At 41.9% G+C, this 23,958-nt stretch overlaps 1 protein-coding gene and 1 long non-coding RNA gene across 8 annotated transcripts in view; both read left to right on the top strand.

The window, feature by feature from the left end:
* kif13a (kinesin family member 13A) overlaps positions 1-23,958 on the top strand; it is a 305,123-nt gene that overhangs the window by 58,941 nt on the left and 222,224 nt on the right. The window lies entirely within an intron of this gene.
* The window catches only part of LOC127530068 (uncharacterized), a 91,751-nt gene that overhangs the window by 52,202 nt on the left and 15,591 nt on the right, over positions 1-23,958 (top strand). The window lies entirely within an intron of this gene.

Raw genomic sequence — 23,958 nt, 5'->3', positions numbered from 1 at the left:
AGCTATACAGAACGGGCAAAAGTAATGCAACTGGACAAACTTGACACTGGGGTCTGTCCATTCTGATGCCACGTCTCCTGCCCACCGAGAGTTAAATACAATACAATACAATTTATTTTTATGTAGTCCAAAATCACAGCCAAGCCTTGACTCTTTAAGAAGACAAGGTAAAACTCCCAAAAAAACTGTTGTAGGGCGGGAAAAAAAATGGAAGAAACCTTGGGAAAGGCAGTTCAAAGAGAGACTCCTTTCCAGGTAGGTTGGGTGTGCAGTGGGTGTCAAAAAAGAAGGGGGACAATACAATACACAGAACAGAACACAAGTAATCCTCAAACAGGACAATGTGCCTCCTCCACCGGCCACAGTAGATTTGAGGTGAGCTGGCCATTCCTCTCCTCCGTATTTGAATAGACTTTAAGCAGATCACGCACAGGTTCACAGCAGGTCACCCATTTGCAGGCTAATTGTGTGTGGATGCTGGACAGGTTGCTATGGTAACAGACCCAGTCTAGTGTATAGGGATCAGGCAAAAGTAATGCAACCAGACAAACTTGGCACTGGGGGTCTGTCAGTTCTGATGCCACTTCTCCTGTCCACCGAGAGTTAAACAGGACAATGTGCATCCTCCTCCAGCCCATATGATGGCAGAGTCACAGTAGACAAAGTGAGCTGGCCATTGTTCTCCTCCGTATTTTAATGGGTTTTGCCTCGCCACATGGATTTCTTCAAGTTTTGAGTGCTGATTTCCTTTGACACAAATGTCCAGTTCAGCAGGTGTTATTGAGCAGCCCAGGACTTTGATCTGTGGTCAGAGTTTAAGCAGATCAGCACAGGTTCACAGCAGGGCAGGTTGCTGTGGTAAACGTTTACTAAGATTTACATTCTTTTTTTCCTTACACTTGTTTTATGCAACAGAAATGTGGTTTGCTCTTCTGCTTTACATCAAAATGAAATAGTTAAACAAGTCCCTTTGGTGTGTTTTATTTGCAGTAAACTGTCCAGGTTCGCCTGTAGATGCCGGATCTCTCTGGAACTGAACTTGCATGCGTTTTTGGCTTGGCTGGTTGTCTCCTAAATTAGGCCACGCTGGCTTGTTTGTATTTGTTCCAGCTGCTCCTGGGTAATTTGTGCCCTCTCATGAATGCCTTCCAGGTTTCGATGTCGATGCTTTAAATTTGTGGGCAGCTTACTGAGCTTGGAAGGGGATGTTTAGTTTCATGTGTTTCGGGACAGAGTAGTACAGATGTCTCCATGGCTTGTTTTAGATTTATTTTCTGTCTGAGGGAAAAAGTTTCAGGCTGAGTGTACTTCGTGTGTCTCGTCTGTGCTGTAGCCTGGAGTCGTAGTTGAGGCGTTGTGACTCTGCACCAGCTGTACGACCGGTTCACGTTTAGTCATTGTGGTGTCACACCCAGTAGTTTAACCCTGTTGTAAATAATCAAGCCTTGACACAACAAATATCTGGAAAGGGAATGGTGTTCGCCTGGATTGCAGCAACTACAGGGGGATAACACTGCTCTCGGTGCCGGGTAAGGTCCTTGCTAAGGTCATCCTCAATAGGATCCGTGATCACTTGCTCGCCTACCAACGACCAGAACAGTCTGGTTTTACGCCTAAGAAGTGTACCATCGACCGCATCCTGGCACTGAGGGTTCTCATGGAGCGCAAGCACGAATATCGGCAGAGCTTCTTTGCAGCCTTTGTTGATTTTCGTAAAGCGTTCGACTCAGTTGATCGAGCTGCCCTGTGGGACATCCTGAGGGTACGCGGGATCCCCTCGAATTTGCTGGATATCATGGCCGGCCTGTACACTCGTACTGTGATTGCTGTTCAGAGTGGAGGCAGAACCTCTGCGTTTTTCCCAGTTGATTCTGGGGTTCATCAGGGATGTGTTCTGCTCCTACTCTGTTCAATGCTTGTATGGATTGGGTGTTGGGCAAGGTCGTGGGGTCGAGCAGCTGTGGGGCACCTGTTGGTGAAGAAAGATTCACGTATCTTGACTTTGCTGAGAAGAAAGATTCACTGATATTGACTTTGCTGACGATGCTGTGATCTTCGCGGAGTCAATGGCGGCTCTGATCGGGGCTCTCGAGAGACTGAGTGAGGGGTCTGAGTGTCTGGGCTTATGATAAAAACCAAGATCCAGGCCTTTAATGACCTCTTGGGCTCAGCCATCAGCAGTGTGTCTGTTTGCGGAGAGAGTGTCGACCTTGTCAAGAGGTTTACTTACCTTGGCAGTGACATTCATGTCTCTGGTGACTCTTCCTATGAAGTCAGTAGACGGATTGGGAGAGCATGGGGGTCATGAAGTTGCTGGAAAGGGGTGTGTGGTACTCTTGATATCTATGCAAAAGGACGAAGGTTCAAGTCTTTAGAGTCCTGGTGCTTCCTGTCTTGCGAGTCCTGGTTGCGAGACATGGACGCTATCCAGTGACCTGAGATGAAGACTGGACTCCTTTGGTACTGTGTCTCTCCGGAAAATCCTTAGGTATCGTTGGTTTGACTTTGTGTCGAATGAGCGGATGCATATGGAGTCCCGAATGAGGCACATTACCTGCATTGTGATGGAGCGTCAGTTACGGCACTACGGCCATGTGGCATGTTTCCCCGAGGGTGATCCAACTTGTAAGATCCTCATTGTTGGGGACCCGAGTGCCTGGACTAGGCCAAGGGGTCGCCCACATAATACCTGGCTGCGGCAGATAGAGGGTCATTTCCGGAGGGTGGGACTGGATCGTGTGTCTGCCTATGTGGGGTTGCCAACCGGGATCCCGAGTTGTTTCGTCGCGTAGTGGGTGTGGCAACGCACTGTACCAGTGCATGCTCCCCAACTTCACTTGACTTGATACAACAAAGAGGTTTGGGGCAGCCTTCCGTATACTTGAGAATTGGCTACAAATGCAAAAGGGTAGAGAAAAATGTTCTTTACAGACAGAAGTCCAAAACAGAACTGAACAGGTTAGGAAACATGACTGATATGAAGTTGAAAAGCAGGAAGAGGAGGGATGTTGGGACTAGAATTGGAAATGAGGTCATTAGGAGGTGGGCTCTTCTGTTGGTATGGAAGTGGCATCTTCTGGGGTGGAACCGGAAGTAACGTCATGAGAGCCAGGCGAAATTTCCTGCATTTGCCCTGTGGGGAGATAAGTCAAAGGATTAATGCGCTCTGCCACCCCCTGGTCTGACTGGGAATGACCTTCTTTTGATCCCTTTAGCTCCCTCCCATGCGCACATGTGTGATATTATATTGTGATGTCCGTGCCAAGTGATGCTTCTTCAATGCTGTGCCCAAAATCTGCTAAGCAAATGGAAAACGAAAAGGTGAGCATGACAATATACTGAGGTGGTGGAGCTTCCTCATCTCAAAAAACATTTGGCAAGGAAGATGGACAGAATGATAGATAGTTACATTTATATAGTCAGTGGGGAGCCACTTCAGCCACCAACCAATGAGCAGCATCCACCTGGATGATGTGACGGCAGCCATTCTTGTGTCAGTACACTAACCACACGTTAGCCATTAGATGATGAAGGCGTGAAAGAGATGGTTAGCCAATAAGAGTCAGGCGATGATTAGGGGGCCAGAATGACCAGGCCATGGTCGGCGGTTTAGCCAGGACATCAGAAAACATCCTACATAATTTGAAAGATACCCAGGGATCATTTATGACCACAGAGAGTCAGGATCTCAGCTTTAAGTCTCACCTGAAGGACGGGGTCATTGGACAAGACTGTGATGTGCTTTTTAGACAGGACTTTGGGGGACGCCATACTTATTTCAAAAAATACCCATTGTTCTTTTTATGATGACCGAGAGTCAGGACCTCAGCTTTAAGTCTATTCTAAAGGATGCTGCCAATTTTCACTGCACTGAGGTATTGGGATTCACACGTAGACCAAGGGGTAAGAACCCCCTGAGCGCCTGGTGGCCTCACCAACTCCTCTTCCAGCAGAAACCCACGTTTTCCCTTAGTTAGTCACCCATCCAAGTACTGGCCGGTCCCAAACATGCTTAGCTCCAGTTGTGTTACCTGTTCTGAAGTGCAAGTGCTATGACTGCTGACAAATTTCCAAAATAGAAACAAATGTTAATTACATGGAGAAGTGAAAGAAATTCATACAATGAGCTTAATTGTTCCCCAGCTTGTACCAAATGTCCACAAAACAATCTCAGATTACTTTTGTTGATTATGCAAATGTCAGGTGTCTGGTCATATTCTCATCATCACTCCATTTTTTACTAAAACATTTGTAAGTACACTATTTCTGGGAAGTCGTTTCATGCACTTTTCAGTTTCACTCCCCAATCTCGCTTATCCCTTTAGATTCTTCTCTTGCTGACCCATTTCTGATTCTCCCTTGAGTGCTTTTCCTTTCATTTTTGTTACCCCTTACAGCCCTTTTGCCAACTGATAACAGCCCCTTGTATTCTTTTCACACTCTGAGGTGTCACCTTGTGTCCTGTCCCTCACTTTTGTTTGCTCCAAATGTACTTTCCATCTTTTTTTTTCCTTTGTCACTGGTGTTGCACCAGTTCAGCTCGCCCCTTTAGTTCATTTTATTTCCCCTGGTAAACCCTTGATTCCTTTTCACCAGGGACAACAATCCCTTGTGTCCTTTTCTCTTTTCTCCTTTGCCCTTTGTGAACTTTTCAACATGTTTAATTGTTGTGAATGTTTTTACTTCATGCTGCTTACTCCTTGAGCTCTTGTTCCATTCTGTTTGTAACCTCAGAGCCATTTTCTGCAGTGGAAATAGTTCCCTGTGTCTTTTCCCTCCCTGTTCTCCATTGCTAACAAACCCCTAGTATCTTCTTCCCTGCTCCTGGTTGCTGCTTTCGTGTTTTTTACTTTTTTTTTTTTACTTTCTCGTATACAAAGTATTGTAATCGTCCAAAAATTCGATGTCGAGATTTTAATGAATCTTGACGTTTTAAACTTCCCTCACTTTCTCGTATATATATTTGTGAATTTCCCATTGGGATTAATAGATAGATAGATAGATAGATATATAGATAGATACTTTATCTATATGAAGTATAGGGAAAGAATTGTAACTGTCCAATAATTCAATGTCGAGATTTTGATGAATCTCGATGTTTTAAACTTCCCTCACTTTCTCGTATACAAAGTATAGGGAAAGTATTGGAATCCCCCAAAAATTCCATTTCGAGATTTTGATGAATCTTGACGTTTTAGACCTCCCTGTGTCCGAAAATACCATTTTTGGAATTATGTCTGTGTGTCTGTACGTGTGTGTGTGTAAACATGATAACTTGAGTACGCTTTCACTTAGGTCAACCAAATTTTGAATACAAGTATTTGGTACAAAACGTAGGTATCTATCAACTTTTGAGCTATTTCCACTAACCGGAAGTGGTACTTTACCTTTTATTCATGCAGCTGCAGAGTCCGATTTATTCAACTTTACTTTCCTAATAATTGTTCAATGTATTATTGATTTGATTTGTTGTTGATGGTTCTTTAATGTAAATAATATAACAATTGTCTTGCGGTTTACTCCTCAAATATCCATCCCCATATCTGAGTATACGAGAAAGTCGAGGGGAGAGCACTCCCAATTTTTTTTTTTTTGTTGGTGATTGGTGTTCTTTTCCCTCCATCCTGCTTGTTTTTTTTTCTAGTCTTGGTAATTTGGTAACCCTCAGATCCCATTTCTCCACTAATATGCCCCATATTTCTTTTCTTCAGTCTTTGATACCCCCTTATTGTCTCCAGCGGACCCCCGTGACCCTGTGTTAGGATATCGCAGGTTGGGTAATGACTGACTGACAGACTGGATACCCCTTGTTTCATTTACTGTGCTCTCAATTGTGTCCTGTTCTCCACTCCTGGTTTCCGCTTGTCTACTTTTGTCATGATGGGGTCCTCTTCTCCGCTCCTGGTTTCCCCTTGTCTACTTTTGCCATGATGGTGTCCTCTTCTCCGCTCCTGGTTTCCGCTTGTCTGCTTTTGTCATGATGGTGTCCTCTTCTCCGCTCCTGGTTTCCGCTTGTCTACTTTTGTCATGATGGTGTCCTCTTCTCCACTCCTGGTTTCCCCTTGTCTACTTTTGCCATGATGGTGTCCTCTTCTCCACTCCTGGTTTCCCCTTGTCTACTTTTGTCATGATGGTGTCCTCTTCTCCGCTCCTGGTTTCCCCTTGTCTACTTTTGCCATGATGGTGTCCTCTTCTCCGCTCCTGGTTTCCGCTTGTCTACTGTTGTCATGATGGTGTCCTCTTCTCCACTCCTGGTTTCCCCTTGTCTACTTTTGCCATGATGGTGTCCTCTTCTCCGCTCCTGGTTTCCCCTTGTCTACTTTTGCCATGATGGTGCCCTTTTCCCCTCATCTTGCTTGCTTCAAGTTGTTTTCTCCTTCTCTTGATAACCACCACAGACCTTTTCTCCACTCTCTTGTATCCTTTTTCAACTCTTGGTTGCCACTCCTGTTCTTTTCCTCCCTCCCACTTACACCCTCAATTTATTTCCCTTCTCTTGTTCCCATGTTCAGGATTTTCCCCACACCTCACTGCCTGTCATATCCTTTTTCACTACTTTGTGTTTTACTGCCGGCTCAGCTTCTTGCAGCTTTGAGATCATCTGTCCCTCTGACTTGTAGAGTTCAGCATTACTAATGTGAGAATAAGCTAAAATGAGGTGTGGATTTTTTTCCAAGATGTTTTCCATGTGCAGTAGATGTCTATTGTTTTGAAATTTGGCTGCACTCGCCTCAAGTTTTTTTTTCCCCCCCCCAAGCCTGGCATTTTAATGTGACTGTTAGGAAGCAGCAGAGCCACAGATGTGCCTCTGATCTGTCCTGGCTGTCTGTTCACAGGGTGCGGCCTCCTCATTACCTCCAGGGTCTGTCTTGTCTGCTCTTCTCTTCTTCCTGCTAGTTTTGAGCTGCCACTTACCTGCTCATCTTTGCACAGAGACGCCACCTTTTGAACCTCTAGAGTGAATATCGTAGAATTCTTTGGCAGTGTTAATGGAAAAATATTTTCATTATTGTCGTATTCGTTTGTGTGGGAATTGTCTGTGCAGTAAAGTATTATTTAATGTTCTTATATATAATGTTGCGATGATGTCATACAGTTAGGTCCGTAAATTTTCGGACAGAGACAATTTTTGCCTAATTTTGGTTCTGTACTTTACCACAATGAATTTTAAATGAAACAACTCAGATGCAGTTGAAGTGCAGACTTTCAGCTTTAATTCAGTGGGGTGAACAAAATGATTGCATAAAAATGTGAGGCAACTAAAGCATTTTTTGAACACAATCCCTTCATTTCATGGGCTCAAAAGTAATTGGACAATTGACTCAAAGGCTATTTCATGGGCAGGTGTGGGCAAGTCCGTCGTTATGTCATTATCAGTTAAGCAGATAAAAGGCCTGGAGTTGATTTGAGGTGTGATGCTTGCATGTGGAAGATTGTGCTGTGAACAGACAACATGCGGTCAAAGGAGCTCTCCATGCAGGTGAAAGAAGCCATCCTTAAGCTGCGAAAACAGAAAAAACCCATCTGAGAAATTGCTACAATATTACGAGTGGCAAAATCTACAGTTTGGTACATCCTGAGAAAGAAAGCAAGCACTGGTGAACTCAGCAACGCAAAAAGACCTGGACGTCCATGGAAGACAACAGTGGTGGATGATCGCAGAATCATTTCCATGGTGAAGAGAAACCCCTTCATAACAGCCAACCAAGTGAACAACACTCTCCAAGGGGTCGGCGTATCGATATCCAAGTCTACCATAAAGAGAAGACTGCATGAAAGTAAATACAGAGGGTGCACTGCAAGGTGCAAGCCACTCATAAGCCTCAAGAATAGAAAGGCTAGATTGGACTTTGCTAAAGAACATCTAAAAAAGCCAGCACAGTTCTGGAAAAAACATTCTTTGGACAGATGAAACCAAGATCAACCTCTACCAGAATGATGCAAAGAAAAAAGTATGGAGAATGTGTGGAACAGCTCATTATCCAAAGCATACCACATCATCTGTAAAACACGGTGGAGGCAGTGTGATGGCTTGGATGTGCATGGCTGCCAGTGGCACTGGGACACTAGTGTTTATTGATGATGTGACACAGGACAGAAGCAGCCAAATGAATTTTGAGGTGTTCAGAGACATACTGTCTGCTCAAATCCAGCTAAATGCAGTCAAATTGATTGGGCGGCGTTTCATGATACAGATGGACAATGACCCAAAACATACAGCCAAAGCAACCCAGGAGTTTATTAAAGCAAAGAAGTGGAAAATTCTTGAATGGCCAAGTCAGTCACCTGATCTTAACTCAATTGAGCAGGCAGTTCACTTGTTGAAGACTAAACTTCAGACAGAAAGGCCCACAAACTGAAAGCCGCTGCAGTAAAGGCCTGGCAGAGCATTAAAAAAGAGGAAGCCCAGCATCTGGTGATGTCCAGGAGTTCAAGACTTCAGGCTGTCATTGCCAGCAAAGGGTTTTCAACCAAGTATTAGAAATGAACATTTTATTTCCAGTTATTTAATTTGTCCAATTACTTTTAAGCACCTGAAATGAAGGGATTGTGTTCAAAAAATGCTTTAGTTGCCTCACATTTTTATGCAATCGTTTTGTTCACCCCACTGAATTAAAGCTGAAAGTCTGCACTTCAACTGCATCTGAGTTGTTTCATTTAAAATTCATTGTGGTAATGTACAGAACCAAAATTAGAAAAAAGTTGTCTCTGTCCAAATATTTATGGACCTAACTGTATGTAGTATATCATACTGTGTCAGCTGCGTTTTGCTGGTTTTGAATCGGTGGCTGCAACATTGAGAGAAGTTTGTAGCAGTTATGTTGTGTGGCAGTTAAGTTCAATTCCATTCAGTTATCTGCCATAACTTGGATTACAATAAAACTGTCCTGTCACCACCTAAGCTCCCTGTAGCCTTACGGGGTGCTCTGATAGGCTGACATGTCAAAAATTCTGTGCAGGTTTAGGTTGGTTGGCCATTCTAACAGTGGATTCAGAAAGTATTCAGACCCCTTCACTTTCTCCACACTTTATTGTGATGTAGATTTCATTTTAAATGAATACTTTGCCATTTTTGCCCTGCACTAAATAACCCATAATGACAAAGTGAAAATGTGTTATCAGAAAGGTTTGCAAATTTATTCAAAATCAAAAAAACTGAAATCTCTTATTCATTTAAGTATTCAGATCTGTTGCTGTGACGCTCCAAATTGTGGTCAGGTGCATCCTGTTGGCTTTAATCTTCTTTGAGAACTCGATTGGAGTCCACCTGTGGCAAACTGAACTGATTGGACGCCGTTCAGAAAGGCGCACGCCTGTGTACGGTCGTGGCCAAAAGTTTTGAGAATGAGACAAGTATTGCTTTACACAAAGTCTGCTGCTTCAGTGTTTTTAGATGTTTTTGTCAGATGTTTATACTGAAGTAGAATTGCAAGCATTTCGTAAGTTTCAAAGGCTTTTATTGACAATTACATTAAGTTTATGCAAAGAGTCAATATTTGCAGTGTTGGCCCTTGTTTCTTTTTCAAGACCTCTGTAATTCGCCCTGGCAGGCTATCAATCAACTTCTGGGCCAAATCCTGACTGATGGCAACCCATTCTTGCATAATCAATGCTTGGAGTTTGTCAGAATTGGTGGGTTTATGTTTGTCCACCTGCCCCTTGAGGATTGGTCACAAGTTCTCAATGGGATTAAGGTCTGGGGAGTATCCTGGCCGTGAACCCAAAATTTCAATGTTTTGTTCCCTGAGCCACACTTAGTTATCACTTTTGGCTTATGGCCTGGTGCTCCATCATGCTGGATTGTTCATTGTTGGTCACCAAACTGTTCTTGGATGGTTGGGAGAAGTTGCTCTCGTAGGATGTTTTGGTCCCATTCTTTATTCATGGCTGTGGTTGTAATCTACTTTTCCAGCAGTTTTCACATTTTCAAATTTAGCAAGTCACAGGCCGTCCTACCTTGGGCCGTCCACATCTCTCGTGATAGGACAAGTAAGGTTGATTGACATCTTTAAATCGGTGCTATGTGATCGAGCTCAGTTGTGGACTGACATCTCATCAAGCCTTGGATCCACAGCCTTTAAATGGATTAAGCTCAACATGGAATGGATGGATAGACACCCCTATAAATGAATTGGTAAAATGATGGACAATAATAAAAACTCGTTCTGCTGTTCTGAGCCTGGTGGTCTTTCTTAGACTCTCCTTTGCAGATTTTTCCTTGAATGTTTAAAATCTAACTCAGTCGATTATAAAGGTTGCCCTGCAAATTGCAATGATGGAGTTAACGCATTCCTCTGCAGTTAGAAGAAGGGGGTGGAATGGGAAGATGAATGGGTTTGCCTGCATCTGTTAGTCCACTTTAGATTGGGTTTGTGTGAAACACATTATCAGGGGGGCAAAGAAAACGGAAGCCAGTCCTTTCCTCCTTTTTGATGGCTGGGCTGTAGTACTTAGAGTGAAGCTAAAATGAGTTTGTATTGACAGCCGAGTTAACAGGCGTGACTCTCATGGGATTAAACTCCTTTAATTTCTATTCTGCAACCTTAAGTGTTAGGATATTTTTTTAAGGGGGGGGGGGGGGGGGGGGGAACACCAGGTCATGGTGGATAGTTTGTGTCCTGATGATACTGCTGCAAGAATGTCACACTTTAAACCATTCTGCATTAAAGAACAAGCTAGAAAATGTATGCATGGTGATAGCAGTCAGGAGTGTTCAGGGACTTAGTTAATTGATTTGAAAGCTGGAGCATTTTACATTTTTTTAGTTATGTCATCAAAAAGCCAGTTACCGCATTTTTATTTATGAAATATTATAGCAATAAGTAATATTCAAAAATAACAGTGATAAAATGTAATTACATGTTTTTTGTGGACTACATTAAATGTAGTTAAAGATGTAGTTCAAATATTCTCAAGGTGGCTCAATACATTTCATTGACCGAAAAAATATAATTCAAGTAATGTAAAACCGGCATCACTTGATGTCTCTTTATTAATTGTTGGTTGTGAAGGGTCCATGACTAATTGCAGTTTATATTTCTTCATCATAACCATTACATCTGACTTATTTTATGTCTTTAATGATTCACGGAGGGATGTTATTGTTCCTTTTGTTTATTGTCTGCTTTGTTTTCTATGCCTGTGCTATTTCCCATGTGTTTTGTGGGTGGTCTCCCAAGAGGCAGGGCCACCTGCCAGTCTCCGCTAGAAACTGCCCTCTGCCCTATAATTCTGATTGGGTATTCCATCGTTCCTGGCGCTAGGCAGTTGGTGAATGTTACTCGAGTTTTTGCTGTGCTTTTACTACTTTGTTTCAATGGATTTTTGAAAATTCTGCCCAGTTTTTTGAGTTTGCTTTTTGATTGTGTGCGAGGATGTGTTCACTTTGGATTGCCCTTAATGGCAACTCTTTTTTGCCTTTTGTGCTCAACGGAATTTTATGTACTTAGAGAACATTTTTGTGATAATAAATCTATTATTTTATTAAGGTTCTATATGGCCTGTTTTGTATCTTGCCAGGGTTTTTAATTGGATTTTCTCCTCTAGTGGTCATTTGCATGCGTTATGACATTATATTGTTATGAATCCTATGTTTTTTTTTTTTTCGTTCTTTATTTCGCCTTATACAATTTCTTGTATTAGGAATTTGTTAGTTTTTGCATACCCCTTGGGGTCAGAGCGCAGGCTTAGCCATTGTACAGCGCCCCTGGAGCAATTACAGGTTAAGGGTTTTGCTGAATGGCCCAGCAGTGACAGGGATTTGAACTGGCAACCTTCTGGATACCAGCACAGATCCTTAGCCTCAGAGCCACCACTCCGCCCCATAATGTCATAACAATATAATTTTTCAAAAGACATACCTGATGGAGACTTAAATCTCTGTTTAAGTGTACATGTTTGAGGGCAGATCTGGAGCTTCATCAATGAATTACAGAGTCAGCGAAATACTGAATCATTTTAATGTGCAGATAATGTAGCCGTGAGGTGTAATGTAACTGCTGAGCATATATTTGTTCACTCTGTGCTTGGAGAGTAATGCTTACATAATTCCTTTCCTCTTACATTCATTTCTAGATAAGTGACTTTTTACTTTGTTTTTGCTTTTATTTATTTACCGTATTTTTTGCACCATAAGACGCACCTAGGTTTAGAGGAGGAAAACAAGAAAAAAAATATTCTGAACCAAATGGTGCACTAATATGTTTAAAAAAATATAGCAGAATAATATTTCAACCATGTAAATTCAACAGCGGTATTAAGAAACATCATCACTGTCATTAACAAATAAGGAGAGACTTTAAGGTTCAAGCACTCTTCTAGTTTTGTGGAAACCCCAAGAACTCCTCATTGCTAGTGTTAGAATTTATTAAGCTCAGTTGCTCACAATCACTTTGCAGGAGCACCTACCTATCATCACGCGGCATAACCTGTCCAAAGCCACCAGGGGACAAAGCACGTTTGGACCAATGCTCCCTGAAGTTAAATCGCCAGTCTAGTCCCATCTGTATTTGTAATGCCACAAAGCCCTTCATCTCGTGTTTTGTTGTGGGTTTCCAGTTTGAAAAATGAGAATGCGGTGCAAGCACAGCCCTCAATTCAAAAAATTGCTCTGCATACCTGTTTGTCTCGTCTGACAGTAGCTGAAGGGCAGCTTCAGGAAAGAACAGCCTGAAGTAGTCCAGCGGCTGGTAATCTGTCGAGTCCAACAGCAAGCCATACTGTCTTGTGAAGTCCGGTAGCCAGTTTGGCTCCCATGGATCAATGTCTAGGTATTCCTCCCACACAAACCTTGCCATAGGTGCATCGGCTACACGAATATGCTCAGCTGGGGTGGCATCGGCTGGTGTCCCAATCAGCTCATGCCAGTTCCTCACTCTCTTGTTCGATCTCCTGATCACTCTCAACAAAATCAGAGTCCGACTCAGTGATAATGCACAAAACATCATCTGCTGAGTATTTTGTTTTCTGCACTCGCTTCGCTCCCTCATGAGATGTAGATGCCATCTTGCCTTTGTTTATATTTGTTTACATTTCGCAACTCATGTACACGCAAGGACTAGATGCCGAGTCAATGAGTCTAACATTCCTCCAAGCACAGAGGGAATGCCTGTAACGTAACAGTGAGTTTTGTCGCCCTCTACCCCTAGATGTCAACTTTTGTCAGGTAATACACATCATGGTCTGTGACGCAATATTCACTCCATAAGATGCACAGACATTTCCAACCTTCTTTTGGGGAAAAAAAGTGCATCTTATGGTGCAAAAAAATTTATTTTTTTACTTCGAGCTACAGGAGAAGTGAGCTGGTGTATGAGTGGCTTGTAATCTGTGCCTCCCCCTCATTTAACTAACATGTACTGAGGATCCGTTTGCTGTTTTGGAGAAGTTAAGTGGAAATATAATACAAAATATTCAAAGTGAAGTGACTTCTATTTAGGTAAATTTAAACCAATAAACAGTAATCCATAGCAGACATCCTATAAAATGTATACGTTTCAAGATGGAGGAGTTAACAAATTTTATCATTGCTTTTGAATGAGAAATTTTGAAATTTCAAAACTTTTGTAAAGCATGCTTTGTTTGAGGTATCTCAAATGAAAGTGGAACTTTTCCAACAAATTTCCTTGTAGTCCACTGGGAGCCAAGTTATTTCAAGCGGATAGACAGTCAGACTTGACAACCACAATAGGTGCTTTTTTCAGTGAATGCGAATGCACCTAAAAAGCCAAAGCTAAAAGCTGAAGATAAAACTCCGCGTTGTAGTAGTGCTGGCATCAGGCTTCTGTGTACTCAAGTCATTACGTGTTTGGTTGCTTTCAGGCCTCTGTGCTGTGTTATAGCTGGATCAGACTTCACATGGCTGACCTGAATAAAAACCGAGTTCTGCACATAGAGACATGTGCACTTGATTACTCCAGCGACACTTTGGTTACATCAGCATAAGAAGGCTGTAATCAGTGTCACATTTGATTCAATCAGCAGGCCTCTTTATTAACAAAAGTGACACCAGATTTGTTTGTCTTAATTTAACTTAAACGTAAGTAAACTTCCATACTGCAACTTTTTTTGAATCTGCTTGTTCAGTTCAGTTTTTGAAGATGGTGTCTATACCAGAATCTCTGGTGCCTTATTAATGTATTAAAGGACAGGATGTAATTTTATTTAATACTAAACAAAAATCAGCTTACTTAATGTGAATTATTATACGGCTCTTTTCATATCTGTCCATCAGTGTTGCTGCTTGAGTAAGTGAATTTTTCCCCTGAGGATCAATCACGTATTATGTCTGATGTAGCGCCTTTCGTATCTAGAAGTTCCTTTCATATTAATACAGTGGTGTGAAAAACTATTTGCCCCCTTCCTGATTTCTTATTCTTTTGCATGTTTGTCACACAAAATGTTTCTGATCATCAAACACATTTAACCATTAGTCAAATATAACACAAGTAAACACAAAATGCAGTTTGTAAATGGTGGTTTTTATTATTTAGGGAGAAAAAAAAATCCAAACCTACATGGCCCTGTGTGAAAAAGTAATTGCCCCCTGAACCTAATAACTGGTTGGGCCACCCTTAGCAGCAATAACTGCAATCAAGCGTTTGCGATAACTTGCAATGAGTCTTATACAGCGCTCTGGAGGAATTTTGGCCCACTCATCTTTGCAAAATTGTTGTAATTCAGCTTTATTTGAGGGTTTTCTAGCATGAACCGCCTTTTTAAGGTCATGCCATAGCATCTCAATTGGATTCAGGTCAGGACTTTGACTAGGCCACTCCAAAGTCTTCATTTTGTTTTTCTTCAGCCATTCAGAGGTGGATTTGCTGGTGTGTTTTGGGTCATTGTCCTGTTGCAGCACCCAAGATCGCTTCAGCTTGAGTTGACGAACAGATGGCCGGACATTCTCCTTCAGGATTTTTTGGTAGACAGTAGAATTCATGGTTCCATCTATCACAGCAAGCCTTCCAGGTCCTGAAGCAGCAAAACAACCCCAGACCATCACACTACCACCACCATATTTTACTGTTGGTATGATGTTCTTTTTCTGAAATGCTGTGTTCCTTTTACGGCAGATGTAACGGGACATTTGCCTTCCAAAAAGTTCAACTTTTATCTCATCAGTCCACAAGATATTTTCCCAAAAGTCTTGGCAATCATTGAGATGTTTCTTAGCAAAATTGAGACGAGCCCTAATGTTCTTTTTGCTTAACAGTGGTTTGCATCTTGGAAATCTGCCATGCAGGCCATTTTTGCCCAGTCTCTTTCTTATGGTGGAGTCGTGAACACTGACCTTAATTGAGGCAAGTGAGGCCTGCAGTTCTTTAGACGTTGTCCTGGGGTCTTTTGTGACCTCTCAGATGAGTCGTCTCTGCGCTCTTGGGGTAATTTTGGTCGGCCGGCCACTCCTGGGAAGGTTCACCACTGTTCCATGTTTTTGCCATTTGTGGATAATGGCTCTCACTGTGGTTTGCTGGAGTCCCAAAGCTTTAGAAATGGCTTTATAACCTTTACCAGACTGATAGATCTCAATTACTTCTGTTCTCATTTGTTCCTGAATTTCTTTGGATCTTGGCATGATGTCTAGCTTTTGAGTTGCTTTTGGTCTACTTCTCTGTGTCAGGCAGCTCCTATTTAAGTGATTTCTTGATTGAAACAGGTGTGGCAGTAATCAGGCCTGGGGGTGGCTACGGAAATTGAACTCAGGTGTGATACACCACAGTTAGGTTATTTTTTTAACAAGGGGGCAATTACTTTTTCACACAGGGCCATGTAGGTTTGGATTTTTTTTCTCCCTAAATAATAAACACCATCATTTAAAAACTGCATTTTGTGTTTACTTGTGTTATATTTGACTAATGGTTAAATGTGTTTGATGATCAGAAACATTTTGTGTGACAAACATGCAAAAGAATAAGAAATCAGGAAGGGGGCAAATAGTTTTTCACACCACTGTATATCTGTCTTATGCAAAACCTTTCCAATGTATCATCTAGAAAATAGTGGCTTTCACTTCTATCTTCTACCACATCTTTCACATCTATCTTATTATATTGCACATCAGTTTAACATAATATCATCTTATTAGAATAGCTTTTACACTTCCATGTCAGATTTTACATGAATAAGAGGCGTATCACATCAGTCAGCGGTTGACCAGATATTAAAATAGGCCTATGGAAACATCAGAAAATGGTGAATTAGCACCACTGGTCCATTTATTAGAGCTGGCACTTCAGATTTAACAAGCCAGTGACAGCCACCCAGCAAAATGCAACAACTATCTGAAAGGAAAATAGGACAGAAGGGCTAAATCGCTAAAATAAGGAATACAGGATAGGTTTTCACTTATAGGATGTATTCCGGGCGGCACGGTGGCACAGTGGGTAGCGCTGCTGCCTCGCAGTTGGGAGACCTGGGGACCTGGGTTCGCTTCCCGGGTCCTCCCTGTGTGGAGTTTGCATGTTCTCCCCGTGTCTGCGTGGGTTTCCTCCGGGCGCTCCGGTTTCCTCCCACAGTCCAAAGACATGCAGGTTAGGTGGATTGGCGATTCTAAATTGGCCCTAGTGTGTGCTTGGTGTGTGGGTGTGTTTGTGTGTGTCCTGCGGTGGGTTGGCACTTTGCCCGGGATTGGTTCCTGCCTTGTGCCCTGTGTTGGCTGGGATTGGCTCCAGCAGACCCCCGTGACCCTGTGTTCGGATTCAGCGGGTTGGATGATGGATGGATGGATGTATTCCTGGGCCTCATCCCTTCACTCTTCATCCTTTTCCTACATGTGTCATTTGGCCATGGTTTTGGGGAGATAAAGTCCCGGCCTAAAGGCTGGCACCAACCTTGTTCGGGGACGACTATTGCAGGCAGTTTGTGTTCCTAATACATTGGATTTTAAGCCCCAAGTCTGCTATCTTAATCCCAACCTCTGATTCACCATATAACCTGAAGCAAGTCACTTTACCTGTCCCTGCTCCAGTTGCAAAAAAATACATGCAGTGGCGGTCACCATATAAAGGTATTGTTATAATGAGCAGCACACCAAAATGGTGAAGTGGTGTGTGCTGCCCTCCCTAGCTTATTGAAAAAAGGGCCTCACCCAAGGCAGCCTGACCCAGAACTCCTCGGGCATGCTTTGGCCTACTCCGGCTCAAAAAAAGGGATCTGGTTTCAAAAGTTCAAAATGTATCTACAAATATCTGCAGATATACAAAAAACACAAAAATGCACCACAAGGGAATGGAACCATGAACAGCCCTGGCTTATAAATGATGACCTTAATTAAAATGAACAAAAGAACAGAAAATAGTACCAATGCAAAAATGTAAAGGCCAAAAAGGTTTGCAACTCACAGCGACAAATCTAAATCCAAACTGAAAATAAAAGAAGCCAGAAAGTGAATGCAAGAATAGCAGATGTTAGTGATCCACTAAAGCAGTGTCCTCCGATCCTGGAGGACCACCATGGCTACAGGTTTTCATTCTAACCCTTAATGAGTGACCTATTTCTGCTGCTAATTAACTTCTTTTAAACTAATTTTAATTGACTTGCTCTTGAAGACTCAGACCCCTTAATTGTTTCTTTTTCCTTAATTAGCAGCCAGACAATAATGAGATACAAAATGAGCCAAAACAACTGGCATCCATCATACAATATTTGAAAATAAAGAAAGGTGAAAGTCTCGGGAATGTGGATCTGCTCAGGTCCCCAAAACATTTTCACTGTGCTCTTAGAAAAGAGAAAGTGAACAATTTCAGAAATGTCTGCTAATGCATCATGACAGCAGCAACAAGCCACAAAATTAAAGAACGGGTTTAATGAACGACAAGACTCGGCACCTCATTAAGCAGCTGGTTGGAGTTTGAGGCCCTGACTTAGGTGGTCTTCTGTTGACTCACTCGCTTCACATTTCATTGCTGTTTGGGTGCCATTTAAGGAAAGAAATGGAGCTATTCAGAGGAACAAATCTTAAAAAATCGATTCAATTAAAATTAATTCACAAGAAGTTAATTAGCAGCACAAACAGGGCATTCAATAAAAAAAAAGGGTTAGAATGAAAACCTGCAGCCACGGTGGTCCTCCAGGATTGGACTTGACGACCTCTGCAGTAAAGGACCTGCTCACTAGCCTCACATATATAGGCTATGGGCAGTTCTTCAGATTGTGACATCAGCATGGTCCTGCCTTTTGGGGGTTCCACCCACAAAAGCACAAGGAACACAGAAAGTAAATAATAAATAAACACGACCATATTAGCACAATGTACACAATTAATGAAACCTCATAAAAATATTACATCAGAAATGGGACAAAAAAAAAAAATGAAAACAGACATACACCAGGGAGCACACACTGGCTGAAACTTAACAGGCATTACATATAAAATATGAGTCCATTAGAGGGCACACACACACAGACACCCTCCGAGTTAGTCTTTCCAGTCCAGGTCAGAGACCATGAAGGTGACCCTTCTTAGACAGTTGAATCCAATCAGGGTGCTTTGGAGCAGCTCCAAGTTTTAATGTGACATGGTGGCTGTCTGCTGTGGCACAGCCTGAGGTCAGTCCTTTCTCTCCCAGTGTGTGATGATGCCAGATCCTCGATAGATTGACTCACTGCTGTCAGGCTTAAATGATATTCACAGACATTTTGGACAACAGTACTCAAAGATAGACATTTATGCCGTTACTGTCCGTGATGATAAAATAAAATTGAAATGATAATAAAATAACATTGAAAGAAATCAAATTCAAACAATCCTGATAATTTGTTGTTTTGAATATAAAAAGAGAGTATATGGCACTTAGTGACGGAGGATTGCACTGCTACAGTGCATCCAGAAAGTATTCACAGCGCATCACTTTTTCCACATTTTGTTATGTTACAGCCTTATTCCAAAATGGATTAAATTCATTTTATTCTTCAGAATTCTGCACACAACACCCCATAATGACAACGTGAAAAAAAGTTTACTTGAGGTTTTTGCAAATTTATTAAAAATAAAAAACTGAGAAATCCCATGTACATAAGTATTCACAGCCTTTGCTCAATACTTTGTCGATGCACCTTTGGCAGCAATTCCAGCCTCAAGTCTTGTTGAATATGATGCTACAAGCTTGGCACACCTATCCTTGGCCAGTTTCGCCCATTCCTCTTTGCAGCACCTCTCAAGCTCCATCAGGTTGAATGGGAAGCGTCGGTACACAGCCATTTTAAGATCTCTCCAGAGATGTTCAATCGGATTCAAGTCTGGGCTCTGGCTGGGCCACTCAAGGACATTCACAGAGTTGTCCTGAAGCCACTCCTTTGATATCTTGACTGTGTGCTTAGGGTCGTTGTCCTGCTGAAAGATGAACCGTCGCCCCAGTCTGAGGTCAAGAGCGCTCTGGAGCAGGTTTTCATCCAGGATGTCTCTGTACATTGCTGCAGTCATCTTTCCCTTTATCCTGACTAGTCCCCCAGTGCCTGCCACTGAAAAACATCCCCACAGCATGATGCTGCCACCACCATGCTTCACTGTAGGGATGGTATTGGCCTGGTGATGAGCGGTGCCTGGTTTCCTCCAAACGTGACGCCTGGCATTCACACCAAAGAGTTCAATCTTTGTCTCATCAGACCAGAGAATTTTCTTTCTCATGGTCTGAGAGTCCTTCAGGTGCCTTTTGGCAAACTCCAGGCGGGCTACCATGTGCCTTTTACTAAGGAGTGGCTTCCGTCTGGCCACTCTACCATACAGGCCTGATTGGTGGATTGCTGCAGAGATGGTTGTCCTTCTGGAAGGTTCTCCTCTCTCCACAGAGGACCTCTGGAGCTCTGACAGAGTGACCATCGGGTTCTTGGTCACCTCCCTGACTAAGGCCCTTCTCCCCTGATCACTCAATTTAGATGGCCGGCCAGCTCTAGGAAGAGTCCTGGTGGTTTTGAACTTTTTCCACTTACGGATGATGGAGGCCACTGTGCTCATTGGGACCTTCAAAGCAGCAGAAATTTTTCTGTAACCTTCCCCAGATATGTGCCTCGAGACAATCCTGTCTCGGAGGTCTACAGACAATTCCTTTGACTTCATGCTTGGTTTGTGCTCTGACATGAACTGTCAACTGTGGGACCTTATATAGACAGGTGTGTGCCTTTCCAAATCAGGTCCAGTCAACTGAATTTACCACAGGTGGACTCCAATTAAGCTGCAGAAACATCTCAAGGATGATCAGGGGAAACAGGATGCATCTGAGCTCAATTTCGAGCTTCACGGCAAAGGCTGTGAATACTTACGTACATGTGCCTTCTCAATGTTCTTATTTTTAATAAATTTGCAAAAACCTCAAGTAAACTTTTTTCACGTTATCATTATGGGGTGTTGTGTGTAGAATTCTGAGGAAAAAAATGAATTGAATCCATTTTGGAATAAGGCTGTAACATAACAAAATGTGGAAAAAGTGATGCGCTGTGAATACTTTCCGGATGCACTGTATCACCCTGGCCAAACCCTCAGTGATATGGCACCTCAGGTGGACTGCACCTTAAGGCTGCTTTATACTTCTGTGTTGAGTGAACACCATAGCTACACCATAGCCCAGGGGTGTCAAGCTCCAGGCCTGGTGGGCCACAGTGGCTACAGATTTTCATTCTAACCATCTTCTTCATTAGTGACCAGTTTTTGCTGCTAATTAACTTCTTTCCCCTTCATTCTAATAGCCCTGTTTTTAAGGATTCAGTCCCCTGAATTGATCCGTTTCTTTATTAAATGACAGCCAAACAGAAATGAGACGTGAAACGAGCCAACAGACGACCAGCTAAACTGGGGATTCAAACTCCAACCAGTTTCTTAATGAGAAAGTGATTCTTGCTGATAATTAAACCCGTTATTTATTTCCATCGCTTGTTGCTGCTGTCATTCTGCCGCAGCAGATATTTCCAAATCTGTTGATTTTCTGTTTTACTGAGATCTTCACCTTTCAGATATTGTGTGATGGGCTCAGGTGAGCTGGTCATGTGGCGCATTGTTTTGTGTCTCATTATTGTTTGGCTGCTAATTAAGGAAAAAGAAACAACTAAGGGGTCTGAGTCACGTCAATTAAAACTAAGGTAAAACAAGTTAATTAGCAGCAAAAACGGCTCACTAATTAAGGTGATGGTTAGAATAAAAACCTGCACTCACTGTGGCCCTCGAGGACTGGAGTTCGACACCCCTGCCATAGCCTGTTGTGCACCTCCTTAAAAAATGTGACTTCACGTCACACCAACACAGACCCTTCTCAGACCCTTATAAGTCTGGTTGGCCAGTTTGGTAACTATGTATTTCCTAAAACGCGTTTCCATTCATATTTTGGTTTGAGAGTCGGAGAATGTATGAAAATGTTGAAAATTGTGAGGGACAAATATGTTTGCCTGTGGAAAAGAATATGTAGCAAAGGAGCTGTGATCCTGGAGGGCAAAAATTGCCTGCATTTTCATGTATGCTGAAAACACTGGCAACTAACGTTCAGGCGTGACACGGAAGTGTAAACTGCTTTCAATGGTGTAGCCTTCACACATATTGTAGCTACTGTACAGCGTTGGCTCAATGCAGAAATATAAAGCAGCCTTTAACCTTCACGTTTTTTTTCCCTTGCTGTGTTTTGTTTCATATCAGCTCCACTTCACGGAGGGCCTAGGGCTGAATTTCTTGGTCTAATATATCCGTGACCTTGGCATACGCTGTAGTTACGAGGTAGTTGACATCATTCGCTTCATATGAGAGTAGTCATGATGCTTTGGCTCATCGGCATATGTAAAGAATGAAAGATGATCCCCTAGTGGCTGACACATGGCGGGGTGCATTTTAGGACAGTCCTACCCTTGCTGACGTCAATGGATAAATTATTTAAAGGGTCAGATATAAAACCACAACCCAAAGTATATTACAATGCACATTTTGTCTGTTTTTAACTTGCATTGTAATTAAGAACTTTGCTTTCCTGTTTACGGTTGCATAAAACCTTCATTTTCAATATAGTGCCTTTCATGGCCATTCTGCATGCGTATTACAGTAAAGTACATTAATCATTATCGTTACAGAAGAGCCCACTGAGACACTTTTTTCTTTATTAATGATGGCAGTCCTCCTAGGACAGTCCTATCCTTGTTGGCTTCAATAGAGAAATTATTTAAAGGGTCAAATATAAAACCACAACCTATATTACAATCCACTTTCTGTCTGATTTTAACTATCATTGTCATTAGGAACCTTGCTTTCCTATTTTCAGTTCAGGTCAGTTTTCAATATGGGCATTCTGCATGTATATCCCAGCAGAGGATGATAATCATAATCGTTATTGAAGAGTCCACCGAAACAAGTGTGTGATGCTCAGCGAGGCAGCGGTGGGATTCTAACCTGCAAAGTATGGACTCCCTCATTCCTACAGGCTTTAACAGATTCACTAGCATGAAGTCTGGTGAAGGTCTCCTTTTAGTCCAATTACATATCCCTCCCAAAATGTAGACCCTTCACATTTTTCTGTATTCTTACAAACGATAGATTTGGCACCCAGTATCGCTTAAATAAGCTGAATGTGTTTGAAAATGTTTTGCATGGATTGTTTTCTCTACTGCTGCCCCTCTGGAGTAGAGTGCCATTTGTTTTTAACTTGCATTGTTATTAAGAACCTTGCTTTCCTGTTCTCGGTTGCATAAAGCCTTCATTTTCAATATAGTGCCTTTCATGGCCATTCTACATGTGTATCACAGTAAAGTACATTAACCATAATTGTTACAGAAGAAACCACTGAGACACTTTTTACTTTATTAATGATGGCAGTCCTCCTAGGACAGATCTATCTATCTGTCTGTCTGTCTGTCTGTCTGTCCAACTATTCTAAAATTCAAGTCTATCTATCTATCTATGTTAAAATTAAAATCTGTCTGTCTGTCTGTCCAACTATTCTAGAATTCAAGTCTATCTATCTATCTATGTTAAAATTAAAATCTATCTATCTATCTATCTATCTATCTATCTATCTATCTATCTATCTATCTATCTATCTATCTATCTATCTATCTATCTATCTATCTATCTATCTATCTATCTATCTATCTATCTATCTATCTATCTATCTATCTATCCTTGTTGGCTTCAATAGAGAAATTATTTAAAGCAGGGGTGTCAAACTCTGGTCCTGGAGGGCCGCAATGGCTGGAGGTTTTCATTCTAACCACCTTCTTAATTAGTGACCTGTTTTTGCTGCTAATTAACTTCTTAGTTTTAAGTAACTCGACTCAGACCCCTTAGTTCCTTCTATTTCCTTAATTAGCAGCCAAACAATAATGAGACATAAAATTAGCAAACAGCTGACCAGCTAACCATATTATCTGAACATAAAGAAAGGTGAGGGTCTCGGTAAGGTTGACCTCTCAGGTCAATAATCACAAACAGAAAATCAACAGTTTGGGAAATGTCTGCTGTAGCAGAACGGGAGCAGCAGCAAGACATGGAATTAAGTAACGGGTTTAATTAACAGCAAGAATCCGGCTTCTCATTAAGAAACTGGTTGGAGTGAAATTGGTTGCAGTTTGAACCCTCAGTTTGGCTGCTCATCTGTTGGATCGTTTCATGTCTAATTTCTGTTTAGTTGCCATTTAATGAAGAAGAGAATCAATTCAGAGGAGTGAATCCTTAAAAACAGGGATATAAAAATGAAGGGAAAAGGAGTTATTAAGCAGGGAAAGCCGGTCAATTGTTAGAAAGAAAACCTGCAGCCACTGCAGCCCTGGAGTTCGACACCCATGATTTAAAGGGTCAAATATATGAATTTCCCTTTGGGATCGATCTATCTATCTATCTATCTATCTATCTATCTATCTATCTATCTATCTATCTATCTATCTATCTATCTATCTATCTATCTATCTATCTATCTATCTATCTATCTATCTATCTATCTATCTATCTATCTATCTATCTATCTATCTATCTATCTATCTATCTAACAATACACT

This window comes from Erpetoichthys calabaricus, chromosome 13, assembly GCF_900747795.2.
Source record: "Erpetoichthys calabaricus chromosome 13, fErpCal1.3, whole genome shotgun sequence".
NCBI lineage: Eukaryota > Metazoa > Chordata > Cladistia > Polypteriformes > Polypteridae > Erpetoichthys > Erpetoichthys calabaricus.
The sequence above is the reverse complement of the archived record's forward strand: the minus strand, read 5'-3'. Positions and strand labels throughout refer to the sequence as shown.